The following is a 20,307-nucleotide window of genomic DNA, read 5'->3' as shown; positions in this document are numbered from 1 at the left end:
TGGTGGTCTGATGGCCGTAAGGTACTCGGCTGCTGACCCGCAGGTGGTGGGATCGAATCCCGGCCGCGGCGGCTGCATTTCCCTGTGCTCAGATTAGGGTGCACGTGAAAGAACCCCAGGTGGTCGAAATTTTCCCATAATCATATGGTGGTTTTGGGACGTCAAACCCCAAAGGTCAGTGGACATAGGAAAAGCACATCGGGGCTTTGCCGCTCCACCGTACAGCAGGTGTGTGCGGAGTGGGTCCTGTGGCGTTCTTTGCGATTTTAATTTGTGATGGGGAATAGTGTAGATGCGTAGACGTGGCGAGAGCACGCGTCTTCAGGTTCAGACGCCGCGTGAAGATGTGAAATAAAAATGCCTTCGCTTGCCACTGCAACTGTAAACAGAAACACCAACCAAACCCCATTTTCTAGAGGCTTTTTTATTTTTCGTTGCGAAACGGGTGAATTCGAAAAGCGGAAATAGCTTGGCACATACATACACACTTCTACACACATACATACATACACATCGCACATGCATACACATCGTATACACACTTCTAGCTTTCCTCCGAAACAGTAATGATAATTTCCTCAATAGTTTTATTAATATGAGTAGGAATGTTAAAAAAAATAAGAAACTTGAGTATGTACGTGTGAACATAACAAAATAAAAGAGACCCTCCATATATGAAATACACACGGAAACATTTATTTTCCCAGAGCAATCGTAAGTGTAAACACAGCTAGCGCACTCCCTGCACGCGAATACCGCGTCAGCCGGGGCGGCGTGCCGCCACCGTCTCGGACACTCGACGCACCCACGCCGTTTACCCCGGTATCATGGGTAAATCCGAACACTCCTTCTATCATTGAATTTATTGTCGAACTCACCCCGCAGGGGGTGAGTGGGCCGATCCCGGAGGTAGTGCAATACCGGGCCAACCCGTGGCGGAGGTGAAGCAAGCTTCAAGCACTCCGCCGCATCACAAAAATAAGTTTAATATCTTGGATCCAAATAGGATCCGTATCAGATATTAAGCTGATAAGAACAGATACTACACTTTGATCTTAGCCAAAAGGCCGAGAAGCGATGCAATTCATTAGCACGTAATTAAAATCCATTCTTTCACACCTCGTACTTAGTTCTGGCCAAAAGCCGGGCAAACAGTAGCAAAGCAATTCCGACGTCCACCCATGCACAACCAGCATTGTGCACCGACAGCGGCAGCGCTGGCTTCACGGCATTGCTTTTATCCCCAGTCCGCTTGAAGTTTCTAGTTTCGCTTACAAACATGTTAAAACTGAAACCTTCTTTTTCCCAGAGGTCGAAGCCACGCGTGCTTGCTTGCATGCGTACTCTCTATGCGCCCATGACGTCACACCAAATGCTTGCCGGCGAACATTATCAGGCATGTCGCGAGAGATGCTACAGCACTTGTTTTAAAAACTGATGCATAGTGTACATGTCCAACTCGAGCACCAAAGTCTGGAAGGAAAAAAAAAAAAAAAATGATTGTGCAAAATGTGAATACGTCACCCATCCAACATGGCTTCTACGCCGGCTGCCCAAGCAACGCCTCTGCAACGACGCCCACAATCATCGGCAAAAAGGTGAAAAGGTGGTGCCTTTGGCTGCTTCAGCACGCTCAACATATGCCTTGCAAGTTCCGACGTGTCGGAACACCGCACCGAGGTCGACGAAGGTCCTGCCGTGAAAGGCAGACCCGGGAATGCGTGCGAAACGTCTACCGCGTGGGTTGGTTGTGAAGCCGGTGAATGAAGGATCATGTGGCAGAGGGTGACGGAACGTGAGTGTGCGACTTGCCGCTGCGATGTCGTTCAAGCGTTCAACGGGCCGGCAGGTTCTGTCTGTCGTGGTCGAAAACGTCCGAGTTTTGCTGATTCCGAGGGGTAGGAGTGCTATGGTGGCGTGTACGAGGCGCTGGTGCGGCGCTCCGTCGATCGTGCCGGACGGACATGAGGCGGCCGAAGGCGGTCGTCAAGTGGTCGCGGAAATCAGTGGAGAAGTACTCGCCTGCGCTTTTCGTCGAAGACTCGCGACAGACGGTCTTCGGGAGACACGGGTGGTTGCACAAATGCGACCGTGCGTCAACGTGCAGCCATATTCGTGGATTATTTCGCCCCATTACGATAGCTTCGTCACTGCGCTCGCTGGTGTTGCTTGTTTTTGTTGACCTTCACTTGTGGCTCACACCCACTGTGGGGGATTGGCTGGTTTGTTGTTCTGCTTCTTCGACTTCTACATACTCGGCTTAGTGAAGCTGTGAGGAGTGACGAGTGGGTACGGAGGCAAAGCGCGCCCGGGGCGTGATCTCACGCGTCCTGGGGTCCACGTCGCTTCAGGTACGTGCGTGGTGCGTCCGTACGTCTAGTGCGCAATTTCCTTGGAACTTCCAGCAACTGGCAATTCCATTGAGGTGAGCGTGCGAGGATGTTCGTTGTAATTAACGAGAGCCAACGGTGGATGAGCTGGTATGAGATGGTGTTCAGAAATGAAGTGTTTGATCAACAAGGCGATGCCCGCCGTGGTGGTCTGATGGCCGTAAGGTACTCGGCTGCTGACCCGCAGGTGGTGGGATCGAATCCCGGCCGCGGCGGCTGCATTTCCCTGTGCTCAGATTAGGGTGCACGTGAAAGAACCCCAGGTGGTCGAAATTTTCCCATAATCATATGGTGGTTTTGGGACGTCAAACCCCAAAGGTCAGTGGACATAGGAAAAGCACATCGGGGCTTTGCCGCTCCACCGTACAGCAGGTGTGTGCGGAGTGGGTCCTGTGGCGTTCTTTGCGATTTTAATTTGTGATGGGGAATAGTGTAGATGCGTAGACGTGGCGAGAGCACGCGTCTTCAGGTTCAGACGCCGCGTGAAGATGTGAAATAAAAATGCCTTCGCTTGCCACTGCAACTGTAAACAGAAACACCAACCAAACCCCATTTTCTAGAGGCTTTTTTATTTTTCGTTGCGAAACGGGTGAATTCGAAAAGCGGAAATAGCTTGGCACATACATACACACTTCTACACACATACATACATACACATCGCACATGCATACACATCGTATACACACTTCTAGCTTTCCTCCGAAACAGTAATGATAATTTCCTCAATAGTTTTATTAATATGAGTAGGAATGTTAAAAAAAATAAGAAACTTGAGTATGTACGTGTGAACATAACAAAATAAAAGAGACCCTCCATATATGAAATACACACGGAAACATTTATTTTCCCAGAGCAATCGTAAGTGTAAACACAGCTAGCGCACTCCCTGCACGCGAATACCGCGTCAGCCGGGGCGGCGTGCCGCCACCGTCTCGGACACTCGACGCACCCACGCCGTTTACCCCGGTATCATGGGTAAATCCGAACACTCCTTCTATCATTGAATTTATTGTCGAACTCACCCCGCAGGGGGTGAGTGGGCCGATCCCGGAGGTAGTGCAATACCGGGCCAACCCGTGGCGGAGGTGAAGCAAGCTTCAAGCACTCCGCCGCATCACAAAAATAAGTTTAATATCTTGGATCCAAATAGGATCCGTATCAGATATTAAGCTGATAAGAACAGAGTGAGGTTGTCAAAAGAGGCAGCACACAAGAGAGAAGTAGAAGTCTCGGCCTTGCTGGCCCGATCAAAGGCCGCCCGGACCTCCGGGACCACCGGGCCTGACCAAGGGTGCGGCGCCCTACCGGCTGCCCCAGCGTCCACCCTTTCTCACCAAAGGGCTTGGCCAGTCGTCATGGCTTAGAGCCATGGTGGAGCTGCATTGGAGCAGGCCGGCAGAGCAGGGGCTGAGCCGCACGTCCACCCAGGGCCGGGGAACCCTGGGCTTAGTCGGGAAGGCCGCCTTGGGCGACCACCCGCCAGCTAAGCAAGCGACCCCAGAGCTTATAGCTCAATACAGCGGTGATAGCGGGGTGAGCCTTTTGCCCACCGCGGAGCGTCACTCCCCTGCTGCCGCACCCCGAAGAGAGGCCGCAAGCGGATCCCGCAGGCATAACACCTTCGCGGGTCCAAAGACCCCAGACAGTCCTGCTGGAGAGGCCAGGCGGTCAGGGGTGGGTTTGGACCCACGCCCTGACCTCAGGACAGGGGAAGAACGTATAAGTTGCGGTGCAACTGCCCAGTCAGCTCCCGAAGGAACCCGGTTTGGATGCACCGCAAGCGTAAGAAGGAAGCGGGAAAAGAGAAGCGAGAGGAGAAAGAAAAAAAAGAGTGAAAAGGGTTGTCCCCCCTCAAGGGGGGGCATCCAACCCCGGCCCAAAGGCCAAAAATGTAGTCCCGAGAGGTAGGACTACACTTTGATCTTAGCCTACTACACTTTGATCTTAGCCAAAAGGCCGAGAAGCGATGCAATTCATTAGCACGTAATTAAAATCCATTCTTTCACACCTCGTACTTAGTTCTGGCCAAAAGCCGGGCAAACAGTAGCAAAGCAATTCCGACGTCCACCCATGCACAACCAGCATTGTGCACCGACAGCGGCAGCGCTGGCTTCACGGCATTGCTTTTATCCCCAGTCCGCTTGAAGTTTCTAGTTTCGCTTACAAACATGTTAAAACTGAAACCTTCTTTTTCCCAGAGGTCGAAGCCACGCGTGCTTGCTTGCATGCGTACTCTCTATGCGCCCATGACGTCACACCAAATGCTTGCCGGCGAACATTATCAGGCATGTCGCGAGAGATGCTACAGCACTTGTTTTAAAAACTGATGCATAGTGTACATGTCCAACTCGAGCACCAAAGTCTGGAAGGAAAAAAAAAAAAAAAATGATTGTGCAAAATGTGAATACGTCACCCATCCAACATGGCTTCTACGCCGGCTGCCCAAGCAACGCCTCTGCAACGACGCCCACAATCATCGGCAAAAAGGTGAAAAGGTGGTGCCTTTGGCTGCTTCAGCACGCTCAACATATGCCTTGCAAGTTCCGACGTGTCGGAACACCGCACCGAGGTCGACGAAGGTCCTGCCGTGAAAGGCAGACCCGGGAATGCGTGCGAAACGTCTACCGCGTGGGTTGGTTGTGAAGCCGGTGAATGAAGGATCATGTGGCAGAGGGTGACGGAACGTGAGTGTGCGACTTGCCGCTGCGATGTCGTTCAAGCGTTCAACGGGCCGGCAGGTTCTGTCTGTCGTGGTCGAAAACGTCCGAGTTTTGCTGATTCCGAGGGGTAGGAGTGCTATGGTGGCGTGTACGAGGCGCTGGTGCGGCGCTCCGTCGATCGTGCCGGACGGACATGAGGCGGCCGAAGGCGGTCGTCAAGTGGTCGCGGAAATCAGTGGAGAAGTACTCGCCTGCGCTTTTCGTCGAAGACTCGCGACAGACGGTCTTCGGGAGACACGGGTGGTTGCACAAATGCGACCGTGCGTCAACGTGCAGCCATATTCGTGGATTATTTCGCCCCATTACGATAGCTTCGTCACTGCGCTCGCTGGTGTTGCTTGTTTTTGTTGACCTTCACTTGTGGCTCACACCCACTGTGGGGGATTGGCTGGTTTGTTGTTCTGCTTCTTCGACTTCTACATACTCGGCTTAGTGAAGCTGTGAGGAGTGACGAGTGGGTACGGAGGCAAAGCGCGCCCGGGGCGTGATCTCACGCGTCCTGGGGTCCACGTCGCTTCAGGTACGTGCGTGGTGCGTCCGTACGTCTAGTGCGCAATTTCCTTGGAACTTCCAGCAACTGGCAATTCCATTGAGGTGAGCGTGCGAGGATGTTCGTTGTAATTAACGAGAGCCAACGGTGGATGAGCTGGTATGAGATGGTGTTCAGAAATGAAGTGTTTGATCAACAAGGCGATGCCCGCCGTGGTGGTCTGATGGCCGTAAGGTACTCGGCTGCTGACCCGCAGGTGGTGGGATCGAATCCCGGCCGCGGCGGCTGCATTTCCCTGTGCTCAGATTAGGGTGCACGTGAAAGAACCCCAGGTGGTCGAAATTTTCCCATAATCATATGGTGGTTTTGGGACGTCAAACCCCAAAGGTCAGTGGACATAGGAAAAGCACATCGGGGCTTTGCCGCTCCACCGTACAGCAGGTGTGTGCGGAGTGGGTCCTGTGGCGTTCTTTGCGATTTTAATTTGTGATGGGGAATAGTGTAGATGCGTAGACGTGGCGAGAGCACGCGTCTTCAGGTTCAGACGCCGCGTGAAGATGTGAAATAAAAATGCCTTCGCTTGCCACTGCAACTGTAAACAGAAACACCAACCAAACCCCATTTTCTAGAGGCTTTTTTATTTTTCGTTGCGAAACGGGTGAATTCGAAAAGCGGAAATAGCTTGGCACATACATACACACTTCTACACACATACATACATACACATCGCACATGCATACACATCGTATACACACTTCTAGCTTTCCTCCGAAACAGTAATGATAATTTCCTCAATAGTTTTATTAATATGAGTAGGAATGTTAAAAAAAATAAGAAACTTGAGTATGTACGTGTGAACATAACAAAATAAAAGAGACCCTCCATATATGAAATACACACGGAAACATTTATTTTCCCAGAGCAATCGTAAGTGTAAACACAGCTAGCGCACTCCCTGCACGCGAATACCGCGTCAGCCGGGGCGGCGTGCCGCCACCGTCTCGGACACTCGACGCACCCACGCCGTTTACCCCGGTATCATGGGTAAATCCGAACACTCCTTCTATCATTGAATTTATTGTCGAACTCACCCCGCAGGGGGTGAGTGGGCCGATCCCGGAGGTAGTGCAATACCGGGCCAACCCGTGGCGGAGGTGAAGCAAGCTTCAAGCACTCCGCCGCATCACAAAAATAAGTTTAATATCTTGGATCCAAATAGGATCCGTATCAGATATTAAGCTGATAAGAACAGATACTACACTTTGATCTTAGCCAAAAGGCCGAGAAGCGATGCAATTCATTAGCACGTAATTAAAATCCATTCTTTCACACCTCGTACTTAGTTCTGGCCAAAAGCCGGGCAAACAGTAGCAAAGCAATTCCGACGTCCACCCATGCACAACCAGCATTGTGCACCGACAGCGGCAGCGCTGGCTTCACGGCATTGCTTTTATCCCCAGTCCGCTTGAAGTTTCTAGTTTCGCTTACAAACATGTTAAAACTGAAACCTTCTTTTTCCCAGAGGTCGAAGCCACGCGTGCTTGCTTGCATGCGTACTCTCTATGCGCCCATGACGTCACACCAAATGCTTGCCGGCGAACATTATCAGGCATGTCGCGAGAGATGCTACAGCACTTGTTTTAAAAACTGATGCATAGTGTACATGTCCAACTCGAGCACCAAAGTCTGGAAGGAAAAAAAAAAAAAAAATGATTGTGCAAAATGTGAATACGTCACCCATCCAACATGGCTTCTACGCCGGCTGCCCAAGCAACGCCTCTGCAACGACGCCCACAATCATCGGCAAAAAGGTGAAAAGGTGGTGCCTTTGGCTGCTTCAGCACGCTCAACATATGCCTTGCAAGTTCCGACGTGTCGGAACACCGCACCGAGGTCGACGAAGGTCCTGCCGTGAAAGGCAGACCCGGGAATGCGTGCGAAACGTCTACCGCGTGGGTTGGTTGTGAAGCCGGTGAATGAAGGATCATGTGGCAGAGGGTGACGGAACGTGAGTGTGCGACTTGCCGCTGCGATGTCGTTCAAGCGTTCAACGGGCCGGCAGGTTCTGTCTGTCGTGGTCGAAAACGTCCGAGTTTTGCTGATTCCGAGGGGTAGGAGTGCTATGGTGGCGTGTACGAGGCGCTGGTGCGGCGCTCCGTCGATCGTGCCGGACGGACATGAGGCGGCCGAAGGCGGTCGTCAAGTGGTCGCGGAAATCAGTGGAGAAGTACTCGCCTGCGCTTTTCGTCGAAGACTCGCGACAGACGGTCTTCGGGAGACACGGGTGGTTGCACAAATGCGACCGTGCGTCAACGTGCAGCCATATTCGTGGATTATTTCGCCCCATTACGATAGCTTCGTCACTGCGCTCGCTGGTGTTGCTTGTTTTTGTTGACCTTCACTTGTGGCTCACACCCACTGTGGGGGATTGGCTGGTTTGTTGTTCTGCTTCTTCGACTTCTACATACTCGGCTTAGTGAAGCTGTGAGGAGTGACGAGTGGGTACGGAGGCAAAGCGCGCCCGGGGCGTGATCTCACGCGTCCTGGGGTCCACGTCGCTTCAGGTACGTGCGTGGTGCGTCCGTACGTCTAGTGCGCAATTTCCTTGGAACTTCCAGCAACTGGCAATTCCATTGAGGTGAGCGTGCGAGGATGTTCGTTGTAATTAACGAGAGCCAACGGTGGATGAGCTGGTATGAGATGGTGTTCAGAAATGAAGTGTTTGATCAACAAGGCGATGCCCGCCGTGGTGGTCTGATGGCCGTAAGGTACTCGGCTGCTGACCCGCAGGTGGTGGGATCGAATCCCGGCCGCGGCGGCTGCATTTCCCTGTGCTCAGATTAGGGTGCACGTGAAAGAACCCCAGGTGGTCGAAATTTTCCCATAATCATATGGTGGTTTTGGGACGTCAAACCCCAAAGGTCAGTGGACATAGGAAAAGCACATCGGGGCTTTGCCGCTCCACCGTACAGCAGGTGTGTGCGGAGTGGGTCCTGTGGCGTTCTTTGCGATTTTAATTTGTGATGGGGAATAGTGTAGATGCGTAGACGTGGCGAGAGCACGCGTCTTCAGGTTCAGACGCCGCGTGAAGATGTGAAATAAAAATGCCTTCGCTTGCCACTGCAACTGTAAACAGAAACACCAACCAAACCCCATTTTCTAGAGGCTTTTTTATTTTTCGTTGCGAAACGGGTGAATTCGAAAAGCGGAAATAGCTTGGCACATACATACACACTTCTACACACATACATACATACACATCGCACATGCATACACATCGTATACACACTTCTAGCTTTCCTCCGAAACAGTAATGATAATTTCCTCAATAGTTTTATTAATATGAGTAGGAATGTTAAAAAAAATAAGAAACTTGAGTATGTACGTGTGAACATAACAAAATAAAAGAGACCCTCCATATATGAAATACACACGGAAACATTTATTTTCCCAGAGCAATCGTAAGTGTAAACACAGCTAGCGCACTCCCTGCACGCGAATACCGCGTCAGCCGGGGCGGCGTGCCGCCACCGTCTCGGACACTCGACGCACCCACGCCGTTTACCCCGGTATCATGGGTAAATCCGAACACTCCTTCTATCATTGAATTTATTGTCGAACTCACCCCGCAGGGGGTGAGTGGGCCGATCCCGGAGGTAGTGCAATACCGGGCCAACCCGTGGCGGAGGTGAAGCAAGCTTCAAGCACTCCGCCGCATCACAAAAATAAGTTTAATATCTTGGATCCAAATAGGATCCGTATCAGATATTAAGCTGATAAGAACAGATACTACACTTTGATCTTAGCCAAAAGGCCGAGAAGCGATGCAATTCATTAGCACGTAATTAAAATCCATTCTTTCACACCTCGTACTTAGTTCTGGCCAAAAGCCGGGCAAACAGTAGCAAAGCAATTCCGACGTCCACCCATGCACAACCAGCATTGTGCACCGACAGCGGCAGCGCTGGCTTCACGGCATTGCTTTTATCCCCAGTCCGCTTGAAGTTTCTAGTTTCGCTTACAAACATGTTAAAACTGAAACCTTCTTTTTCCCAGAGGTCGAAGCCACGCGTGCTTGCTTGCATGCGTACTCTCTATGCGCCCATGACGTCACACCAAATGCTTGCCGGCGAACATTATCAGGCATGTCGCGAGAGATGCTACAGCACTTGTTTTAAAAACTGATGCATAGTGTACATGTCCAACTCGAGCACCAAAGTCTGGAAGGAAAAAAAAAAAAAAAATGATTGTGCAAAATGTGAATACGTCACCCATCCAACATGGCTTCTACGCCGGCTGCCCAAGCAACGCCTCTGCAACGACGCCCACAATCATCGGCAAAAAGGTGAAAAGGTGGTGCCTTTGGCTGCTTCAGCACGCTCAACATATGCCTTGCAAGTTCCGACGTGTCGGAACACCGCACCGAGGTCGACGAAGGTCCTGCCGTGAAAGGCAGACCCGGGAATGCGTGCGAAACGTCTACCGCGTGGGTTGGTTGTGAAGCCGGTGAATGAAGGATCATGTGGCAGAGGGTGACGGAACGTGAGTGTGCGACTTGCCGCTGCGATGTCGTTCAAGCGTTCAACGGGCCGGCAGGTTCTGTCTGTCGTGGTCGAAAACGTCCGAGTTTTGCTGATTCCGAGGGGTAGGAGTGCTATGGTGGCGTGTACGAGGCGCTGGTGCGGCGCTCCGTCGATCGTGCCGGACGGACATGAGGCGGCCGAAGGCGGTCGTCAAGTGGTCGCGGAAATCAGTGGAGAAGTACTCGCCTGCGCTTTTCGTCGAAGACTCGCGACAGACGGTCTTCGGGAGACACGGGTGGTTGCACAAATGCGACCGTGCGTCAACGTGCAGCCATATTCGTGGATTATTTCGCCCCATTACGATAGCTTCGTCACTGCGCTCGCTGGTGTTGCTTGTTTTTGTTGACCTTCACTTGTGGCTCACACCCACTGTGGGGGATTGGCTGGTTTGTTGTTCTGCTTCTTCGACTTCTACATACTCGGCTTAGTGAAGCTGTGAGGAGTGACGAGTGGGTACGGAGGCAAAGCGCGCCCGGGGCGTGATCTCACGCGTCCTGGGGTCCACGTCGCTTCAGGTACGTGCGTGGTGCGTCCGTACGTCTAGTGCGCAATTTCCTTGGAACTTCCAGCAACTGGCAATTCCATTGAGGTGAGCGTGCGAGGATGTTCGTTGTAATTAACGAGAGCCAACGGTGGATGAGCTGGTATGAGATGGTGTTCAGAAATGAAGTGTTTGATCAACAAGGCGATGCCCGCCGTGGTGGTCTGATGGCCGTAAGGTACTCGGCTGCTGACCCGCAGGTGGTGGGATCGAATCCCGGCCGCGGCGGCTGCATTTCCCTGTGCTCAGATTAGGGTGCACGTGAAAGAACCCCAGGTGGTCGAAATTTTCCCATAATCATATGGTGGTTTTGGGACGTCAAACCCCAAAGGTCAGTGGACATAGGAAAAGCACATCGGGGCTTTGCCGCTCCACCGTACAGCAGGTGTGTGCGGAGTGGGTCCTGTGGCGTTCTTTGCGATTTTAATTTGTGATGGGGAATAGTGTAGATGCGTAGACGTGGCGAGAGCACGCGTCTTCAGGTTCAGACGCCGCGTGAAGATGTGAAATAAAAATGCCTTCGCTTGCCACTGCAACTGTAAACAGAAACACCAACCAAACCCCATTTTCTAGAGGCTTTTTTATTTTTCGTTGCGAAACGGGTGAATTCGAAAAGCGGAAATAGCTTGGCACATACATACACACTTCTACACACATACATACATACACATCGCACATGCATACACATCGTATACACACTTCTAGCTTTCCTCCGAAACAGTAATGATAATTTCCTCAATAGTTTTATTAATATGAGTAGGAATGTTAAAAAAAATAAGAAACTTGAGTATGTACGTGTGAACATAACAAAATAAAAGAGACCCTCCATATATGAAATACACACGGAAACATTTATTTTCCCAGAGCAATCGTAAGTGTAAACACAGCTAGCGCACTCCCTGCACGCGAATACCGCGTCAGCCGGGGCGGCGTGCCGCCACCGTCTCGGACACTCGACGCACCCACGCCGTTTACCCCGGTATCATGGGTAAATCCGAACACTCCTTCTATCATTGAATTTATTGTCGAACTCACCCCGCAGGGGGTGAGTGGGCCGATCCCGGAGGTAGTGCAATACCGGGCCAACCCGTGGCGGAGGTGAAGCAAGCTTCAAGCACTCCGCCGCATCACAAAAATAAGTTTAATATCTTGGATCCAAATAGGATCCGTATCAGATATTAAGCTGATAAGAACAGATACTACACTTTGATCTTAGCCAAAAGGCCGAGAAGCGATGCAATTCATTAGCACGTAATTAAAATCCATTCTTTCACACCTCGTACTTAGTTCTGGCCAAAAGCCGGGCAAACAGTAGCAAAGCAATTCCGACGTCCACCCATGCACAACCAGCATTGTGCACCGACAGCGGCAGCGCTGGCTTCACGGCATTGCTTTTATCCCCAGTCCGCTTGAAGTTTCTAGTTTCGCTTACAAACATGTTAAAACTGAAACCTTCTTTTTCCCAGAGGTCGAAGCCACGCGTGCTTGCTTGCATGCGTACTCTCTATGCGCCCATGACGTCACACCAAATGCTTGCCGGCGAACATTATCAGGCATGTCGCGAGAGATGCTACAGCACTTGTTTTAAAAACTGATGCATAGTGTACATGTCCAACTCGAGCACCAAAGTCTGGAAGGAAAAAAAAAAAAAAAATGATTGTGCAAAATGTGAATACGTCACCCATCCAACATGGCTTCTACGCCGGCTGCCCAAGCAACGCCTCTGCAACGACGCCCACAATCATCGGCAAAAAGGTGAAAAGGTGGTGCCTTTGGCTGCTTCAGCACGCTCAACATATGCCTTGCAAGTTCCGACGTGTCGGAACACCGCACCGAGGTCGACGAAGGTCCTGCCGTGAAAGGCAGACCCGGGAATGCGTGCGAAACGTCTACCGCGTGGGTTGGTTGTGAAGCCGGTGAATGAAGGATCATGTGGCAGAGGGTGACGGAACGTGAGTGTGCGACTTGCCGCTGCGATGTCGTTCAAGCGTTCAACGGGCCGGCAGGTTCTGTCTGTCGTGGTCGAAAACGTCCGAGTTTTGCTGATTCCGAGGGGTAGGAGTGCTATGGTGGCGTGTACGAGGCGCTGGTGCGGCGCTCCGTCGATCGTGCCGGACGGACATGAGGCGGCCGAAGGCGGTCGTCAAGTGGTCGCGGAAATCAGTGGAGAAGTACTCGCCTGCGCTTTTCGTCGAAGACTCGCGACAGACGGTCTTCGGGAGACACGGGTGGTTGCACAAATGCGACCGTGCGTCAACGTGCAGCCATATTCGTGGATTATTTCGCCCCATTACGATAGCTTCGTCACTGCGCTCGCTGGTGTTGCTTGTTTTTGTTGACCTTCACTTGTGGCTCACACCCACTGTGGGGGATTGGCTGGTTTGTTGTTCTGCTTCTTCGACTTCTACATACTCGGCTTAGTGAAGCTGTGAGGAGTGACGAGTGGGTACGGAGGCAAAGCGCGCCCGGGGCGTGATCTCACGCGTCCTGGGGTCCACGTCGCTTCAGGTACGTGCGTGGTGCGTCCGTACGTCTAGTGCGCAATTTCCTTGGAACTTCCAGCAACTGGCAATTCCATTGAGGTGAGCGTGCGAGGATGTTCGTTGTAATTAACGAGAGCCAACGGTGGATGAGCTGGTATGAGATGGTGTTCAGAAATGAAGTGTTTGATCAACAAGGCGATGCCCGCCGTGGTGGTCTGATGGCCGTAAGGTACTCGGCTGCTGACCCGCAGGTGGTGGGATCGAATCCCGGCCGCGGCGGCTGCATTTCCCTGTGCTCAGATTAGGGTGCACGTGAAAGAACCCCAGGTGGTCGAAATTTTCCCATAATCATATGGTGGTTTTGGGACGTCAAACCCCAAAGGTCAGTGGACATAGGAAAAGCACATCGGGGCTTTGCCGCTCCACCGTACAGCAGGTGTGTGCGGAGTGGGTCCTGTGGCGTTCTTTGCGATTTTAATTTGTGATGGGGAATAGTGTAGATGCGTAGACGTGGCGAGAGCACGCGTCTTCAGGTTCAGACGCCGCGTGAAGATGTGAAATAAAAATGCCTTCGCTTGCCACTGCAACTGTAAACAGAAACACCAACCAAACCCCATTTTCTAGAGGCTTTTTTATTTTTCGTTGCGAAACGGGTGAATTCGAAAAGCGGAAATAGCTTGGCACATACATACACACTTCTACACACATACATACATACACATCGCACATGCATACACATCGTATACACACTTCTAGCTTTCCTCCGAAACAGTAATGATAATTTCCTCAATAGTTTTATTAATATGAGTAGGAATGTTAAAAAAAATAAGAAACTTGAGTATGTACGTGTGAACATAACAAAATAAAAGAGACCCTCCATATATGAAATACACACGGAAACATTTATTTTCCCAGAGCAATCGTAAGTGTAAACACAGCTAGCGCACTCCCTGCACGCGAATACCGCGTCAGCCGGGGCGGCGTGCCGCCACCGTCTCGGACACTCGACGCACCCACGCCGTTTACCCCGGTATCATGGGTAAATCCGAACACTCCTTCTATCATTGAATTTATTGTCGAACTCACCCCGCAGGGGGTGAGTGGGCCGATCCCGGAGGTAGTGCAATACCGGGCCAACCCGTGGCGGAGGTGAAGCAAGCTTCAAGCACTCCGCCGCATCACAAAAATAAGTTTAATATCTTGGATCCAAATAGGATCCGTATCAGATATTAAGCTGATAAGAACAGATACTACACTTTGATCTTAGCCAAAAGGCCGAGAAGCGATGCAATTCATTAGCACGTAATTAAAATCCATTCTTTCACACCTCGTACTTAGTTCTGGCCAAAAGCCGGGCAAACAGTAGCAAAGCAATTCCGACGTCCACCCATGCACAACCAGCATTGTGCACCGACAGCGGCAGCGCTGGCTTCACGGCATTGCTTTTATCCCCAGTCCGCTTGAAGTTTCTAGTTTCGCTTACAAACATGTTAAAACTGAAACCTTCTTTTTCCCAGAGGTCGAAGCCACGCGTGCTTGCTTGCATGCGTACTCTCTATGCGCCCATGACGTCACACCAAATGCTTGCCGGCGAACATTATCAGGCATGTCGCGAGAGATGCTACAGCACTTGTTTTAAAAACTGATGCATAGTGTACATGTCCAACTCGAGCACCAAAGTCTGGAAGGAAAAAAAAAAAAAAAATGATTGTGCAAAATGTGAATACGTCACCCATCCAACATGGCTTCTACGCCGGCTGCCCAAGCAACGCCTCTGCAACGACGCCCACAATCATCGGCAAAAAGGTGAAAAGGTGGTGCCTTTGGCTGCTTCAGCACGCTCAACATATGCCTTGCAAGTTCCGACGTGTCGGAACACCGCACCGAGGTCGACGAAGGTCCTGCCGTGAAAGGCAGACCCGGGAATGCGTGCGAAACGTCTACCGCGTGGGTTGGTTGTGAAGCCGGTGAATGAAGGATCATGTGGCAGAGGGTGACGGAACGTGAGTGTGCGACTTGCCGCTGCGATGTCGTTCAAGCGTTCAACGGGCCGGCAGGTTCTGTCTGTCGTGGTCGAAAACGTCCGAGTTTTGCTGATTCCGAGGGGTAGGAGTGCTATGGTGGCGTGTACGAGGCGCTGGTGCGGCGCTCCGTCGATCGTGCCGGACGGACATGAGGCGGCCGAAGGCGGTCGTCAAGTGGTCGCGGAAATCAGTGGAGAAGTACTCGCCTGCGCTTTTCGTCGAAGACTCGCGACAGACGGTCTTCGGGAGACACGGGTGGTTGCACAAATGCGACCGTGCGTCAACGTGCAGCCATATTCGTGGATTATTTCGCCCCATTACGATAGCTTCGTCACTGCGCTCGCTGGTGTTGCTTGTTTTTGTTGACCTTCACTTGTGGCTCACACCCACTGTGGGGGATTGGCTGGTTTGTTGTTCTGCTTCTTCGACTTCTACATACTCGGCTTAGTGAAGCTGTGAGGAGTGACGAGTGGGTACGGAGGCAAAGCGCGCCCGGGGCGTGATCTCACGCGTCCTGGGGTCCACGTCGCTTCAGGTACGTGCGTGGTGCGTCCGTACGTCTAGTGCGCAATTTCCTTGGAACTTCCAGCAACTGGCAATTCCATTGAGGTGAGCGTGCGAGGATGTTCGTTGTAATTAACGAGAGCCAACGGTGGATGAGCTGGTATGAGATGGTGTTCAGAAATGAAGTGTTTGATCAACAAGGCGATGCCCGCCGTGGTGGTCTGATGGCCGTAAGGTACTCGGCTGCTGACCCGCAGGTGGTGGGATCGAATCCCGGCCGCGGCGGCTGCATTTCCCTGTGCTCAGATTAGGGTGCACGTGAAAGAACCCCAGGTGGTCGAAATTTTCCCATAATCATATGGTGGTTTTGGGACGTCAAACCCCAAAGGTCAGTGGACATAGGAAAAGCACATCGGGGCTTTGCCGCTCCACCGTACAGCAGGTGTGTGCGGAGTGGGTCCTGTGGCGTTCTTTGCGATTTTAATTTGTGATGGGGAATAGTGTAGATGCGTAGACGTGGCGAGAGCACGCGTCTTCAGGTTCAGACGCCGCGTGAAGATGTGAAATAAAAATGCCTTCGCTTGCCACTGCAACTGTAAACAGAAACACCAACCAAACCCCATTTTCTAGAGGCTTTTTTATTTTTCGTTGCGAAACGGGTGAATTCGAAAAGCGGAAATAGCTTGGCACATACATACACACTTCTACACACATACATACATACACATCGCACATGCATACACATCGTATACACACTTCTAGCTTTCCTCCGAAACAGTAATGATAATTTCCTCAATAGTTTTATTAATATGAGTAGGAATGTTAAAAAAAATAAGAAACTTGAGTATGTACGTGTGAACATAACAAAATAAAAGAGACCCTCCATATATGAAATACACACGGAAACATTTATTTTCCCAGAGCAATCGTAAGTGTAAACACAGCTAGCGCACTCCCTGCACGCGAATACCGCGTCAGCCGGGGCGGCGTGCCGCCACCGTCTCGGACACTCGACGCACCCACGCCGTTTACCCCGGTATCATGGGTAAATCCGAACACTCCTTCTATCATTGAATTTATTGTCGAACTCACCCCGCAGGGGGTGAGTGGGCCGATCCCGGAGGTAGTGCAATACCGGGCCAACCCGTGGCGGAGGTGAAGCAAGCTTCAAGCACTCCGCCGCATCACAAAAATAAGTTTAATATCTTGGATCCAAATAGGATCCGTATCAGATATTAAGCTGATAAGAACAGAGTGAGGTTGTCAAAAGAGGCAGCACACAAGAGAGAAGTAGAAGTCTCGGCCTTGCTGGCCCGATCAAAGGCCGCCCGGACCTCCGGGACCACCGGGCCTGACCAAGGGTGCGGCGCCCTACCGGCTGCCCCAGCGTCCACCCTTTCTCACCAAAGGGCTTGGCCAGTCGTCATGGCTTAGAGCCATGGTGGAGCTGCATTGGAGCAGGCCGGCAGAGCAGGGGCTGAGCCGCACGTCCACCCAGGGCCGGGGAACCCTGGGCTTAGTCGGGAAGGCCGCCTTGGGCGACCACCCGCCAGCTAAGCAAGCGACCCCAGAGCTTATAGCTCAATACAGCGGTGATAGCGGGGTGAGCCTTTTGCCCACCGCGGAGCGTCACTCCCCTGCTGCCGCACCCCGAAGAGAGGCCGCAAGCGGATCCCGCAGGCATAACACCTTCGCGGGTCCAAAGACCCCAGACAGTCCTGCTGGAGAGGCCAGGCGGTCAGGGGTGGGTTTGGACCCACGCCCTGACCTCAGGACAGGGGAAGAACGTATAAGTTGCGGTGCAACTGCCCAGTCAGCTCCCGAAGGAACCCGGTTTGGATGCACCGCAAGCGTAAGAAGGAAGCGGGAAAAGAGAAGCGAGAGGAGAAAGAAAAAAAAGAGTGAAAAGGGTTGTCCCCCCTCAAGGGGGGGCATCCAACCCCGGCCCAAAGGCCAAAAATGTAGTCCCGAGAGGTAGGACTACACTTTGATCTTAGCCTACTACACTTTGATCTTAGCCAAAAGGCCGAGAAGCGATGCAATTCATTAGCACGTAATTAAAATCCATTCTTTCACACCTCGTACTTAGTTCTGGCCAAAAGCCGGGCAAACAGTAGCAAAGCAATTCCGACGTCCACCCATGCACAACCAGCATTGTGCACCGACAGCGGCAGCGCTGGCTTCACGGCATTGCTTTTATCCCCAGTCCGCTTGAAGTTTCTAGTTTCGCTTACAAACATGTTAAAACTGAAACCTTCTTTTTCCCAGAGGTCGAAGCCACGCGTGCTTGCTTGCATGCGTACTCTCTATGCGCCCATGACGTCACACCAAATGCTTGCCGGCGAACATTATCAGGCATGTCGCGAGAGATGCTACAGCACTTGTTTTAAAAACTGATGCATAGTGTACATGTCCAACTCGAGCACCAAAGTCTGGAAGGAAAAAAAAAAAAAAAATGATTGTGCAAAATGTGAATACGTCACCCATCCAACATGGCTTCTACGCCGGCTGCCCAAGCAACGCCTCTGCAACGACGCCCACAATCATCGGCAAAAAGGTGAAAAGGTGGTGCCTTTGGCTGCTTCAGCACGCTCAACATATGCCTTGCAAGTTCCGACGTGTCGGAACACCGCACCGAGGTCGACGAAGGTCCTGCCGTGAAAGGCAGACCCGGGAATGCGTGCGAAACGTCTACCGCGTGGGTTGGTTGTGAAGCCGGTGAATGAAGGATCATGTGGCAGAGGGTGACGGAACGTGAGTGTGCGACTTGCCGCTGCGATGTCGTTCAAGCGTTCAACGGGCCGGCAGGTTCTGTCTGTCGTGGTCGAAAACGTCCGAGTTTTGCTGATTCCGAGGGGTAGGAGTGCTATGGTGGCGTGTACGAGGCGCTGGTGCGGCGCTCCGTCGATCGTGCCGGACGGACATGAGGCGGCCGAAGGCGGTCGTCAAGTGGTCGCGGAAATCAGTGGAGAAGTACTCGCCTGCGCTTTTCGTCGAAGACTCGCGACAGACGGTCTTCGGGAGACACGGGTGGTTGCACAAATGCGACCGTGCGTCAACGTGCAGCCATATTCGTGGATTATTTCGCCCCATTACGATAGCTTCGTCACTGCGCTCGCTGGTGTTGCTTGTTTTTGTTGACCTTCACTTGTGGCTCACACCCACTGTGGGGGATTGGCTGGTTTGTTGTTCTGCTTCTTCGACTTCTACATACTCGGCTTAGTGAAGCTGTGAGGAGTGACGAGTGGGTACGGAGGCAAAGCGCGCCCGGGGCGTGATCTCACGCGTCCTGGGGTCCACGTCGCTTCAGGTACGTGCGTGGTGCGTCCGTACGTCTAGTGCGCAATTTCCTTGGAACTTCCAGCAACTGGCAATTCCATTGAGGTGAGCGTGCGAGGATGTTCGTTGTAATTAACGAGAGCCAACGGTGGATGAGCTGGTATGAGATGGTGTTCAGAAATGAAGTGTTTGATCAACAAGGCGATGCCCGCCGTGGTGGTCTGATGGCCGTAAGGTACTCGGCTGCTGACCCGCAGGTGGTGGGATCGAATCCCGGCCGCGGCGGCTGCATTTCCCTGTGCTCAGATTAGGGTGCACGTGAAAGAACCCCAGGTGGTCGAAATTTTCCCATAATCATATGGTGGTTTTGGGACGTCAAACCCCAAAGGTCAGTGGACATAGGAAAAGCACATCGGGGCTTTGCCGCTCCACCGTACAGCAGGTGTGTGCGGAGTGGGTCCTGTGGCGTTCTTTGCGATTTTAATTTGTGATGGGGAATAGTGTAGATGCGTAGACGTGGCGAGAGCACGCGTCTTCAGGTTCAGACGCCGCGTGAAGATGTGAAATAAAAATGCCTTCGCTTGCCACTGCAACTGTAAACAGAAACACCAACCAAACCCCATTTTCTAGAGGCTTTTTTATTTTTCGTTGCGAAACGGGTGAATTCGAAAAGCGGAAATAGCTTGGCACATACATACACACTTCTACACACATACATACATACACATCGCACATGCATACACATCGTATACACACTTCTAGCTTTCCTCCGAAACAGTAATGATAATTTCCTCAATAGTTTTATTAATATGAGTAGGAATGTTAAAAAAAATAAGAAACTTGAGTATGTACGTGTGAACATAACAAAATAAAAGAGACCCTCCATATATGAAATACACACGGAAACATTTATTTTCCCAGAGCAATCGTAAGTGTAAACACAGCTAGCGCACTCCCTGCACGCGAATACCGCGTCAGCCGGGGCGGCGTGCCGCCACCGTCTCGGACACTCGACGCACCCACGCCGTTTACCCCGGTATCATGGGTAAATCCGAACACTCCTTCTATCATTGAATTTATTGTCGAACTCACCCCGCAGGGGGTGAGTGGGCCGATCCCGGAGGTAGTGCAATACCGGGCCAACCCGTGGCGGAGGTGAAGCAAGCTTCAAGCACTCCGCCGCATCACAAAAATAAGTTTAATATCTTGGATCCAAATAGGATCCGTATCAGATATTAAGCTGATAAGAACAGATACTACACTTTGATCTTAGCCAAAAGGCCGAGAAGCGAT

At 51.8% G+C, this 20,307-nt stretch overlaps 6 non-coding genes and 2 pseudogenes across 6 annotated transcripts; all 8 read right to left on the bottom strand.

The window, feature by feature from the left end:
• Positions 1-887: 887 nt before the first annotated feature.
• Positions 888-1,079, bottom strand: LOC142766392 (U2 spliceosomal RNA). Its single transcript, XR_012884517.1, has one exon. It is a non-coding gene; the product is annotated as a U2 spliceosomal RNA (small nuclear RNA).
• Positions 1,080-3,421: 2,342 nt separating this feature from the next.
• On the bottom strand, positions 3,422-3,596 carry LOC142766428 (U2 spliceosomal RNA; annotated as a pseudogene).
• Positions 3,597-6,700: 3,104 nt separating this feature from the next.
• On the bottom strand, positions 6,701-6,892 carry LOC142766383 (U2 spliceosomal RNA). Its single transcript, XR_012884511.1, has one exon. It is a non-coding gene; the product is annotated as a U2 spliceosomal RNA (small nuclear RNA).
• A 2,342-nt stretch (positions 6,893-9,234) lies between these two features.
• LOC142766371 (U2 spliceosomal RNA) lies at positions 9,235-9,426 on the bottom strand. Its single transcript, XR_012884508.1, has one exon. It is a non-coding gene; the product is annotated as a U2 spliceosomal RNA (small nuclear RNA).
• A 2,342-nt stretch (positions 9,427-11,768) lies between these two features.
• LOC142766360 (U2 spliceosomal RNA) lies at positions 11,769-11,960 on the bottom strand. Its single transcript, XR_012884507.1, has one exon. It is a non-coding gene; the product is annotated as a U2 spliceosomal RNA (small nuclear RNA).
• Positions 11,961-14,302: 2,342 nt separating this feature from the next.
• Positions 14,303-14,494, bottom strand: LOC142766348 (U2 spliceosomal RNA). Its single transcript, XR_012884506.1, has one exon. It is a non-coding gene; the product is annotated as a U2 spliceosomal RNA (small nuclear RNA).
• A 2,342-nt stretch (positions 14,495-16,836) lies between these two features.
• Positions 16,837-17,011, bottom strand: LOC142766426 (U2 spliceosomal RNA; annotated as a pseudogene).
• Positions 17,012-20,115: 3,104 nt separating this feature from the next.
• On the bottom strand, positions 20,116-20,307 carry LOC142766337 (U2 spliceosomal RNA). Its single transcript, XR_012884505.1, has one exon. It is a non-coding gene; the product is annotated as a U2 spliceosomal RNA (small nuclear RNA).

The sequence above is a fragment of the Rhipicephalus microplus genome, chromosome 6 (genome assembly GCF_043290135.1).
Source record: "Rhipicephalus microplus isolate Deutch F79 chromosome 6, USDA_Rmic, whole genome shotgun sequence".
Lineage (NCBI taxonomy): Eukaryota > Metazoa > Arthropoda > Arachnida > Ixodida > Ixodidae > Rhipicephalus > Rhipicephalus microplus.
This window is presented reverse-complemented; position numbering and strand designations above follow the sequence as displayed.